The following is a 9,957-nucleotide window of genomic DNA, read 5'->3' on the forward strand; positions in this document are numbered from 1 at the left end:
ATAGACATCGTGGTGAGGAAGAGATTTAGTCGTTGGTTATTAAACTGTCCACGTAAGCCCTACAGTAGTACACACCACCTGAGCACTTTTGCTGTGACCCGGATTCAAACCGGGGTTGCTGCAGCCACAACGCAGAGTACTAACTACTATACGATCACAGCCATGAATTGTGAAGTTTAATATACTCGTATACAGATACAAACTCACTTATTTTGGTTCAGGGTTCACATTCAACCCGTCTGATCTAAAGTGGGTGAGGCCAGTGACACAATGGCCGATTAACCCAGTTGGAAAAAATGCCTCAAACAATTTCTAACCTTAATCACTTATTTTTACACTATCATTCACAATGGCCAAATGATTAAAAATAAAATGTAATTTTCATTTTAAAAAAAATGGTTTATTCAGTTTTATACTAAATATTGCTAAACTTAAGAGGTGGCTACGGAAAAAAATAAACACCATGCCTAAAATATGAGGGTTAAGCATCTTTGAGCATCTTTCAAAAGTCCTATATAAATAATCTAATTAGTATTAATATTATTATTATAAATGTGCAAATCAATAAAAAATTAAGCCAGGTAAAACTTCATCTTACCCAGACATGGCACACACTTGCAAATATATGTTGTTATTTCTGGATATCTTGTTATGTCGTTCTTGCTTTAGATTTGTTTCCCCTAGTGGTGGAAATGCGCATTTGGGTAATTTCTTCTAAGAATCGTGACTCATCACAGGAATGGGCTAGAAACTTGCTTTTATTTTTTTCAACATTCTTATAATTCTTTCACTTCACAACTGGGCTGGATTAAATGATCTGGTGGACCAGATGTGTTTACTCGCGTCTTGGAGAGAAAAAAATCAGAGAAGACTAAATAAATGACAAAAAAAAATTGCATCCGGGAAGAAGTCATAAGGGAAAAGGTCACGATATCCATGACCGTTGTCACGGTAGATTGGTCAGAGTGGCGGGGAAAATAAAAAGTTGCAAGGTGCGAAACAAATCGCGAGGTTTACTTGATTTTCCGTTAATAGTTGTGATTGCAACATTGCGAAATCCAGGAGGGTCTGATTTGTCAGAGATGGATAACACGTCAATGTAACGGTTGGATCATCTGGGCCATGTAAGATAGCACAAGGTATTGCCCCAATTAGACCAGAATTTATTTGATAGTGAAAATATCCTCTTTTTTTTTTCATTTACACAAATATGGATGGATTCCTGCTTATGTTGATTATCATCGCAAAAGCTCTTTTCTTCTGTAGTTCATTCCAAATTAGAATATTTGAAAAAAAATTAAAAGATTTAAAATTAATCAAAAATACGGGTGTTATGACTAAATCACTTATATTCTTACAATCCAACCAGATCAATCCATGTGAGACAAGTTGTCAATCAAATCAGCCTATACCAATATATCATTGTTTAATTTTGAAATAAAAGGATATTGGAAAATACTACTTAGATTGAAGCTTGGTGGGCTAATTTTTTATTTTAATATTACGTAAAAATGGCTTTCATCAAAGCGGACAACACACATGAGGTGGGAAAAAGAAAAAAAAAGAAAAAGATCAAGCCATCATTAGAACCTAATGTGTGGAAACACTTTAAATTTAGAAAATACATGAAACTATCCGGTGAAGTATAAAGTTATTAAGGATTCATTTGTGTTATTTTGATGGAGGAAAACAACATGGGGCTGAACTTTATAAAACTAAAATGTGAATGGATTTGTTCTTGTTTACATATTTGTTTGTACACATCTTTCATTTACACTTGATTATCTTAGAAGATATAAAAGGAATCTGGAAAACTTCACCTGCACTGATCAGTACCAGGTATTTATTTCTTAGTCACTCTGGTGGAATTTTTGGCTAAAGATGTTTTTAGGTCAGTGAATCAGATCGTTCCAAATTGACTATGAATTGCATCATCAACCACTTTTTTTTTACTAATGGAATCATTGTTAGAATGAATTGTTACACTCCTAGTTAGAAATATGCTTAAAATTATAATAAAAAATGCATTAATATTTTTCAGGATGTCACAGAGTTGCACACAGTTGAGAAGCTATCCTAAAGAAAATAAAAGAACTTTAATTTGTAAATGTAACTTTTTGGACTGAATGTGAACACCGCTTTTTCCAACTTTCTTCTTTTTTCCCCTATAAAAAGAAATAATAATAATCGGAGAAATACAGTATGTATTTTAAATCTGTTAGCTGCCAAGGTTTAATTATTCCACAGTTTTATGATCCTCTTCGTTCTCCAAGTGAGCCTTGAAGGATGAGGGTCAAACTACTGCTCCTGTCATACATAATCAATTGGAGTAATTAGTTATGTAAGGACACCCGGGTCAAAGATTAGTGCTCATGTTAATCCTTTTTCTGCAGAATTCAAAATGTATTTGAAAAAATGGGTAAAAGCAAATGCTAATACAAAAATGTAATAGAAAAAGGACTGAAAAGCAAAGCACAATAGAAATGGCCTTGTGTCACTGCAAATGCACTGTTAGTTTTAGATACATATGCAGCTGTTATTATACATTTATGCTGAGCTCTCACTAACAAAACTCAAAATCTAATAAAAAAAAAATCTAACTCAAAGAGAGTCAATATAACCATCGCAATATGTGGGACTCAGAAAGCAGCTTCGTCCTTGTCATAAAAAGATTGCCATGGGTCAAAGGAAAATATTAATGGAGGTAGAGGAGTTCTGTGGCTTTTAAATCTGTGGCCTAATGGACTGTATTGACCACATTAATAAAACAGGATATGTGTTTCTAATGTCCTCTGTGGTGCATTAGGCTTCGCTTGGACTACAATTCCATTTGTTTGTCCGCAAGGCAGCTTGAAGCAAGCATGGATCAAAATCCAAAACCAATTTGATTTCTAACACAGCCGGCTCAGAAGCTCCCCATGTGCCCATCCTCGCCGTATAAAGACAGGAAAATAAAGGTCAGTTGTGCTAAAAAACACAGAGGTTCACAATCGTTGTACAATTTCAATAATTTTGTTTAACCTTAAGCTTAATTTGTTTTTCTTGAGTTTGTGGCGAAACAAATAAAAAGTGTTTTGTTTTTTTTTTTTTTAGATTTGCATGACCAGATACAAAGTTTGTTACCAGTTCTCTAAGTATTAATATTAGGAACATCAAAGTTTCTTTTCTATTTTTAAATGATTCACAATCGAGTCAATGTCTTTCAGTGTCTTATTAACTCTTAAACTTACAATTTAACTGTTTAATGCCTTAGCTTTAGCTCCAGTGTTGACATTTTTTTGTCCTTCTATACCTCTTTAACCATTTAAACAATTACCATGAAAATTGTTGTTATACACGATGTACCAGAAGTAAAGCAATACAAAGACATGCTGCTGGATGACCTCCATTGTTGTTGCCTTGCTAGTCGTTGCACTACAATGATGCAATGACACGCTAGTGGTCTACATCACGCATGTGCCGTGAAAACAAATCACTCAGTGGAAGCGAGGCTAAATTGAGTGGAAACGCTCACCAGAATTAACCCTTTAACACCTGAGGCGTCATCGGTGACACTTAAACGCAAAATCTTTAACATACTGTAACTTTTCAACCATTAACATGATCCTTCAACGTCTACTGGAATGACGTTAATCGTGTTAACGGTTGAAAAGTTTCAGCACATCAAAGAACATAAACACCAGAGCTTTGGTGTTAAGGGTTAATTGAAGGCTAGCTCTGAAGCTACAATCACACCGCCATCGGAAACTTGCATTTAAGCGACTATTTCCAATTAAACACCTATGGAAATGCGTTCAAAACTCATCACAACGCACATTTTTTAGACACTATTTGTGCCCTACTTACAAAACGCATTCATTTAATACGTTAAAATTTGAATTGTTTGCGCTAAAATTCCATGTTCTCAGCTTCAGAATCCACTGGAATTGTGTTAATTGTGTAGTTCAAAGTAAGTGTGCTATATTTCTGTCGCCGGAAATTTCCCCGTTGTTAAAGGGGTAACTGGACCATTCCGAACCGGACCAAACCAGGGAAACGAGGCTTAAGGCCACTTTAAAAAGTGTCACAAATTGGACTTTTTTCAAAGACCTAGTAGGACATTTTGTAGTAAAAATATGAATTTAATATCATTTGAATGAATCTGTAACTTCTCTCCTCCTATGAGCTGCAGATTCAGTTAAGTCTGTCTTAGCCACACCTCCAGTGTCTCCAAGTCCCAACATTCATTACAAGAGCCTCTGCAGTGACGCTAATTATCCAGTGTTGACAGAAAAACAAAACCAAGCCCTAATGCACACACGCCAGTTACATATTAAAGAGTCGCTGTTTATTATTTTGTCTTGTATTGCTCAAAAATTATGGACATTACATACTTCAATCCCTTCAAAAGAACGCATTTTAACTTTTTAAGCCAATCAACCATAAACTCAGTGTTGCATTTAATCCCTTTTCACCCTTGAGCAAGCACTTTAGTGTGGAAATTCATGGCTTTGCTAATTAAATTTTTCAAACCTGGTGGAGCCCCTGGCAGCCATTATCTGTCAACAGGATTTTGATTAACTGGACATGAATGCACTATTATCTAGAGTTACTGTTTGGGGCTTATAAACATCAGCTTCCTAATTAAAAAGAATAATACCGCACATATCATGTGCGGAGTAATCTGCCTCTTGCTCAGCCATCAAAGGAGAAAGACAGAAAGTCAAACAGTTTCGCAAAGATTGTGAAACGCAGTCAAAACAAATTTATTTGTTTGTTTGTGTTTTCATTTTTAATTGAATAAAAGTTTGTTTTTTCCACATTATACCACATATATACTGGGATCAGAAGTGACCACTTCTAATGAAAAGTCTACATAGACACACATGCGTTTTGGGCTTCCATATTCAACACTCTCATGTTTATGTGTCGCTACATACGTTTTTGAGTCAATTTTTGGACTCATAATGCACGGCCATTGAACGTGCATCAGTTGAACTTTGACCAATCAGGGACTCTGATTGTGGCGTTTGAAAGATGATCACGGAGGAGAAATTAATATTTGTGGTTTGGACCTTACCAGAACTACAGTATAGGTATGATGCGCTTGGTATTACATAATAAAATTTGAAAAGGATACAATGATTGACAAAAATAATTGTTAAGATTAATTAATAAACACATATTATTATTGTCATATAATATTATTTTTATTTCCTATAAATTTGAATTGATCACATTTCAGTGCTTTTGTGATAGATGTTCTCCGTAAGTAGTTTTACCGCAGGAAGATGTGAGATTGCATCAACAGAAAAAGGCTCTAATCACATAAATTTAGCCTGTGATAAAACAGGGGCTGTTTTTCAGGAAATGTTCAGTGGCCGACACATTATGCTGTATTTCCTCTGTGAGGTGTAATACAAAGAGAGGGGAAAGAATCAGAGAACCCTGAGTACAGCACACATAACATCCATCATCCTGCAGCAGGTCTACAAACCCCAGAGAGAAATCTCCAAAATGTGATACATTTTGAGAGACAGGTATGCTTTTTTATAACATGGATGATTAAGCAATTGCAATATCCACAAATAAAGATATATATATATATATATGCCATAAATGACACAGTTCAAAGTAACTTTTCATAAAAAAATTAAATGGAGGAATTGAGTACTCTTTGAGCTATGAAACTTTTTCAGGTCTAGTAGTGGAAAGACTATTATCAACAATTTAAACACCACATAACCAATGTGTCTCCATCTCATTTATGCACAGCAATTAGCCCACAATACAACAACACTAGAAAGGATACTCTGACAGATCACATATAATAGCTGCAGGTACACTTACAGCCATAACTTAAATTAAGAACAACACTGTTTGAAAGCGTTTGATGGCTAAAGGCCCGGTCCTAATGACTTTCACAGCCATATTACGGCTGGAGCAAGGAAACATTTTAATCCCCAGGGTACAGACGCTGTTAGGAGGACGGAATTGGACGGAATACACCTGGTACAAAATTTGGCCGCCATTACAGGTGGAAATAATTTTTGAACTGCACAAAAATTGAGACCACGTGTGTTACCAGCAGTACCGCTGTGCAATGGCAATGCGAGATTGAGTTTAGAGCGAACGCTGGCACACGCGCTTGGACGCCGAAAATCCGCGCCGTTTCCCCGAACGGTCTGCGTTTGTACCACTGTCTGTTTAGCGGCTGATCGAGGGAGGACGCGCTTTCATGCGATTAAGGAGTGTTCTGACAGAGGAGTGGCGGAGGAATGGACTCCGGTGTCTGTCTCACTACGATACCGCGAGAATGCATAAAGTTAGCGCGTCTTTTCCAACTTTTTACCCGTGATATGGCCGTCAAATCCTGTGGGACCGGCCCTAAGAAACAGAAACCAAAAAGCTGATTACCAAAGTTAACCATGAAGGAAAAATTACTTTTTCCAGTTATTTTATTTAACTGTAGACATGACTTAATGTCCATTGAGGGATGGTGTGATTTGGTAGAAATTAGCAAAAACATCTTAGTATTTATTTGGTTGGATGCCAGGGTAAATTAAAAAAAAAGAAAGAAAGGAAGGATAGGATTTAGATGTATCATCAGTCCCAAAGAGAGTAGTAAAACATACATAAGACCACAGAAATACGTACCAAGGGTCATAGTAGGGAAAATTCCCTGTCAACCAATACGTTTGTGTCAAGGAAAAATAAAACAGTCCAACAATAGAAAAAAAGTATATGAAAATCCAAGTATTTCCAAAATATATAGTCAAGTATTTTGTGTGGTGTTTTTGTGTAGAGGCCCACTCTGTATAGTATTTATTGTGAAAGTGAAGCTGTAGGGGTGAACCACCATTTTCTGTAGTACATGTTTTAGTCCAGGGAGATTTGAGTTTTGTCATTGTTCACAACTGATGCAGAATGTATAGATTTTGTTTAATTTAGTTAATCTCTTTAAAAGGAAATGTTCTGCCTGTAATACAATCTAAATTGACATCCTTTCCAGATAAGAGCTTTAGTGCTAAAACTCACCTCACAATTCATTTCTCTTTGCATTACTTGCTGTTGGGACAACCCTTGGAGTAAAAATACACTTTTTTTTTTGTATTTCTTCGGCTTCCATCTATTGGTCCATTGAAAGTGTAACTTAACAAGAACAACTCTGTCTATATCTAATTTGACCTCAAACGATAAAAAACAAAGGCATTATCACACAAGATGTTCTATCTGACCAATGCAGAACTTTGAAAATGGTCTTTATCAGTCCCACTCGCCCTTTGAAGGTTGCCCTTTGAGCGTGATATCTTTTACTCCGACATCAGCCTAGAGAATCAGCATGGACCTTCCACAGGATGTTAATGCAATTGACTGCAGATATCACCCACAATGCCTCAAAGAGATTTCCAGATGTTTTTATCTTCCTGAAGATAGCTGCTGAGCTTAGGTACTCTAAAATTATTTAAATGCACCTTCTGATAAGATAGTTCACTGACGAACAGACAATAAGATAAATTAATATCACATTCAGCACGTTTTCCTATCAAAAAAAGAAAAAAAAAATCTTAAATAATTGCATGCTGGGAGTTTTGCTCAGAGAAATGAACATCATCCACCCGACTCTTTTCTTCCATGTAATTTTGTTTTGGCCTGCCACAGGCCACAACATAATTTGACATAACTGAACCTCACAGTCAGAGAATATTGTGACCTTTCATTATAAAGCCCCTGTGAATCCGGTTCATTGTCATCGCTTAAGGTCTTGTGAGGGTTTGAAGTAGATGGTGAAGGCTGGGAGATGTACTCTTCTTAATGTTGGCACTGGAGAAACACTAAAGCAAAGAGGCTTTCATTCAGTGATTCTCATTCAGAGGCCAGTGCATTCATCTCTGACACAAAACAATTTGTGTTATTATTATTATTTTTTTATTTTATAATTTCTAGCACCACTACTGAAGTGCCTTCAAATTTCTATCACTTTTAAGTTGTTGGCCTTGGTTGTTGCATTCCCTTTCATTCATTCCGCTATTTAAAAGGTGCCCATTACTAACATTCAAACAGAAAAAGCACTATTTCTTTTTTTCTGTAAAATGTTTACCTTATCCCATAAAATAAGAAATAATTTCTTTTTAATGTCCTTCAAGGTGAGTGTAATTCTCTGCTCTTAAAAGGCTGGACTCACAGTCAGACACATCAGAACATTGTCGTCTTCCCTGTATTTAAGATAAAGGCCGCCCAATGCAGTTGCCGCACCAGCTGGAAACAGTATATCTGCAGGTGGAAACGGTGAAGAACAGCACTTGCTCCTCTCTTATTAGCACCACAGGGATACTGTGGAGCTGAGCTCTAACTCTTAACTGCAAGCCAACTTCTTAGTGTCAATACATGCGACTGTGGGAGAGCGAATGTGGCGCTTCAGACAAGCTGTCATTAAACGTATAAGAGAAGCTAAATGAAACTGTTTTAATTTGGATTTAGTTTGTATGGTGGTGAATTAGGTCAGTTTACAATTTGTAAATTAAAGTGTTAAATTACAAGAAAAAATTGTGTATTTTCAACTTTAAAAGTCTAGTTTCTAGTACGTGTTGGGAATTTTTAAATGTATTACTTTAAATGTTGTAAATTTGCAACAAACATGTACATTTCTGAGAAAAAAGTCATTAACTACCAAGAAAGTACACGAGTCGGTAATCGGAGCTTACTTTCTGAATAGATTACAAAAACATAGATATTTTGATAAACTTTGAATCAAACTAAAGAGTTTCCAAACATTTGTTACATTTTCCATATAAATTCAGGTTATCTGTTCAAATCCGAAACAGTTTAATCAAATTCTGTCGTACAGCTAAACTGTAGAGTCACTTTTGAACTTAATCTCATATGTTTTTTTGTAAAGTTACAGAAAACATTTGCAAATTCACGACTTTAGTCTCATATTTTTTCTTTTAATAATACTCTGTCACAGGTTTGTCTTTTGTTTTGATTTTCTTCTTCTTGGGGCGTTTTATGGCGGTCGTCAAAGAACCGATTGGAGCATTACCGCCTCCACTTGGACTGCAGTGTGGATCTGGAAAACGCTACATTTCCTTTTTCTTTCAACAAGCAGTTTTTCTCATGTTTTATTCATGTTCACACCAGGTTTCAATTTTTACTTACCTCAGCTGCTATGTGTTAGTTAATTGCCTATAGAGTCTATTTAAGAGTCTTGTTTTCATTTGGCATGTAAATTATGCTTCTTCTTTTATTTTGTCCTCATTGTGTTATTAAGTTTTATTTCAGATTCTTTTGTCGTCTAGTTTTGCTTTTGGTTGAATTTATTTTGTAGATTCCAACCACTTGTGGATGTCTCCATCAAAATAAATTATTATTATTATTATTATTTTTTTTTAGATAATTATGAGAAAAAATCAAAATCTATGATTGTTGAAGTGTGTTAAAATTTGCTAAAGTAGTATTGTGGAAATATATAAAATTTACAACAATGCAAATGTTTTAATTTACAATAGAAATCATATACGTATATAGTATTGCAATGATGATTAAGTAATTACTTTACTATTTATTTAACTCACTGTATCCCTGCTCTCAGTCACACATAGGGACAATTTAGAGTAAATAATCAGCCTCCGAATTGTGTTTTTGGACTGTGGGAAGAAGCTGGAGTGCCCCAAGCATACACGTGGAGAACTCCACACAGAAAGGTCCCAGCTGGGACTTGAACCTTCTTACTGTGAGGCAGAGTGGTAACCACTGTGCCCTTGAGCAGCCCTGCAAAAGTAACTTACAACAATTTATAAAAATTGTTGAGTTTTTGTCATTTAGTTTACCTTTTTCAGCTTTAATTAAAGAAATCGTATCATGTTGGCAAAAACCATGTTGACACTGACATGGGTGTGTGTCCATCTTTACACCAGCGCAGTACTCTCTCTCTCTCTCTCTCTCTCTCTCTCTCTCTCTCTCTCTCTCTCTCTCTCT

This window comes from Oryzias melastigma, linkage group LG12, assembly GCF_002922805.2.
Source record: "Oryzias melastigma strain HK-1 linkage group LG12, ASM292280v2, whole genome shotgun sequence".
Lineage (NCBI taxonomy): Eukaryota > Metazoa > Chordata > Actinopteri > Beloniformes > Adrianichthyidae > Oryzias > Oryzias melastigma.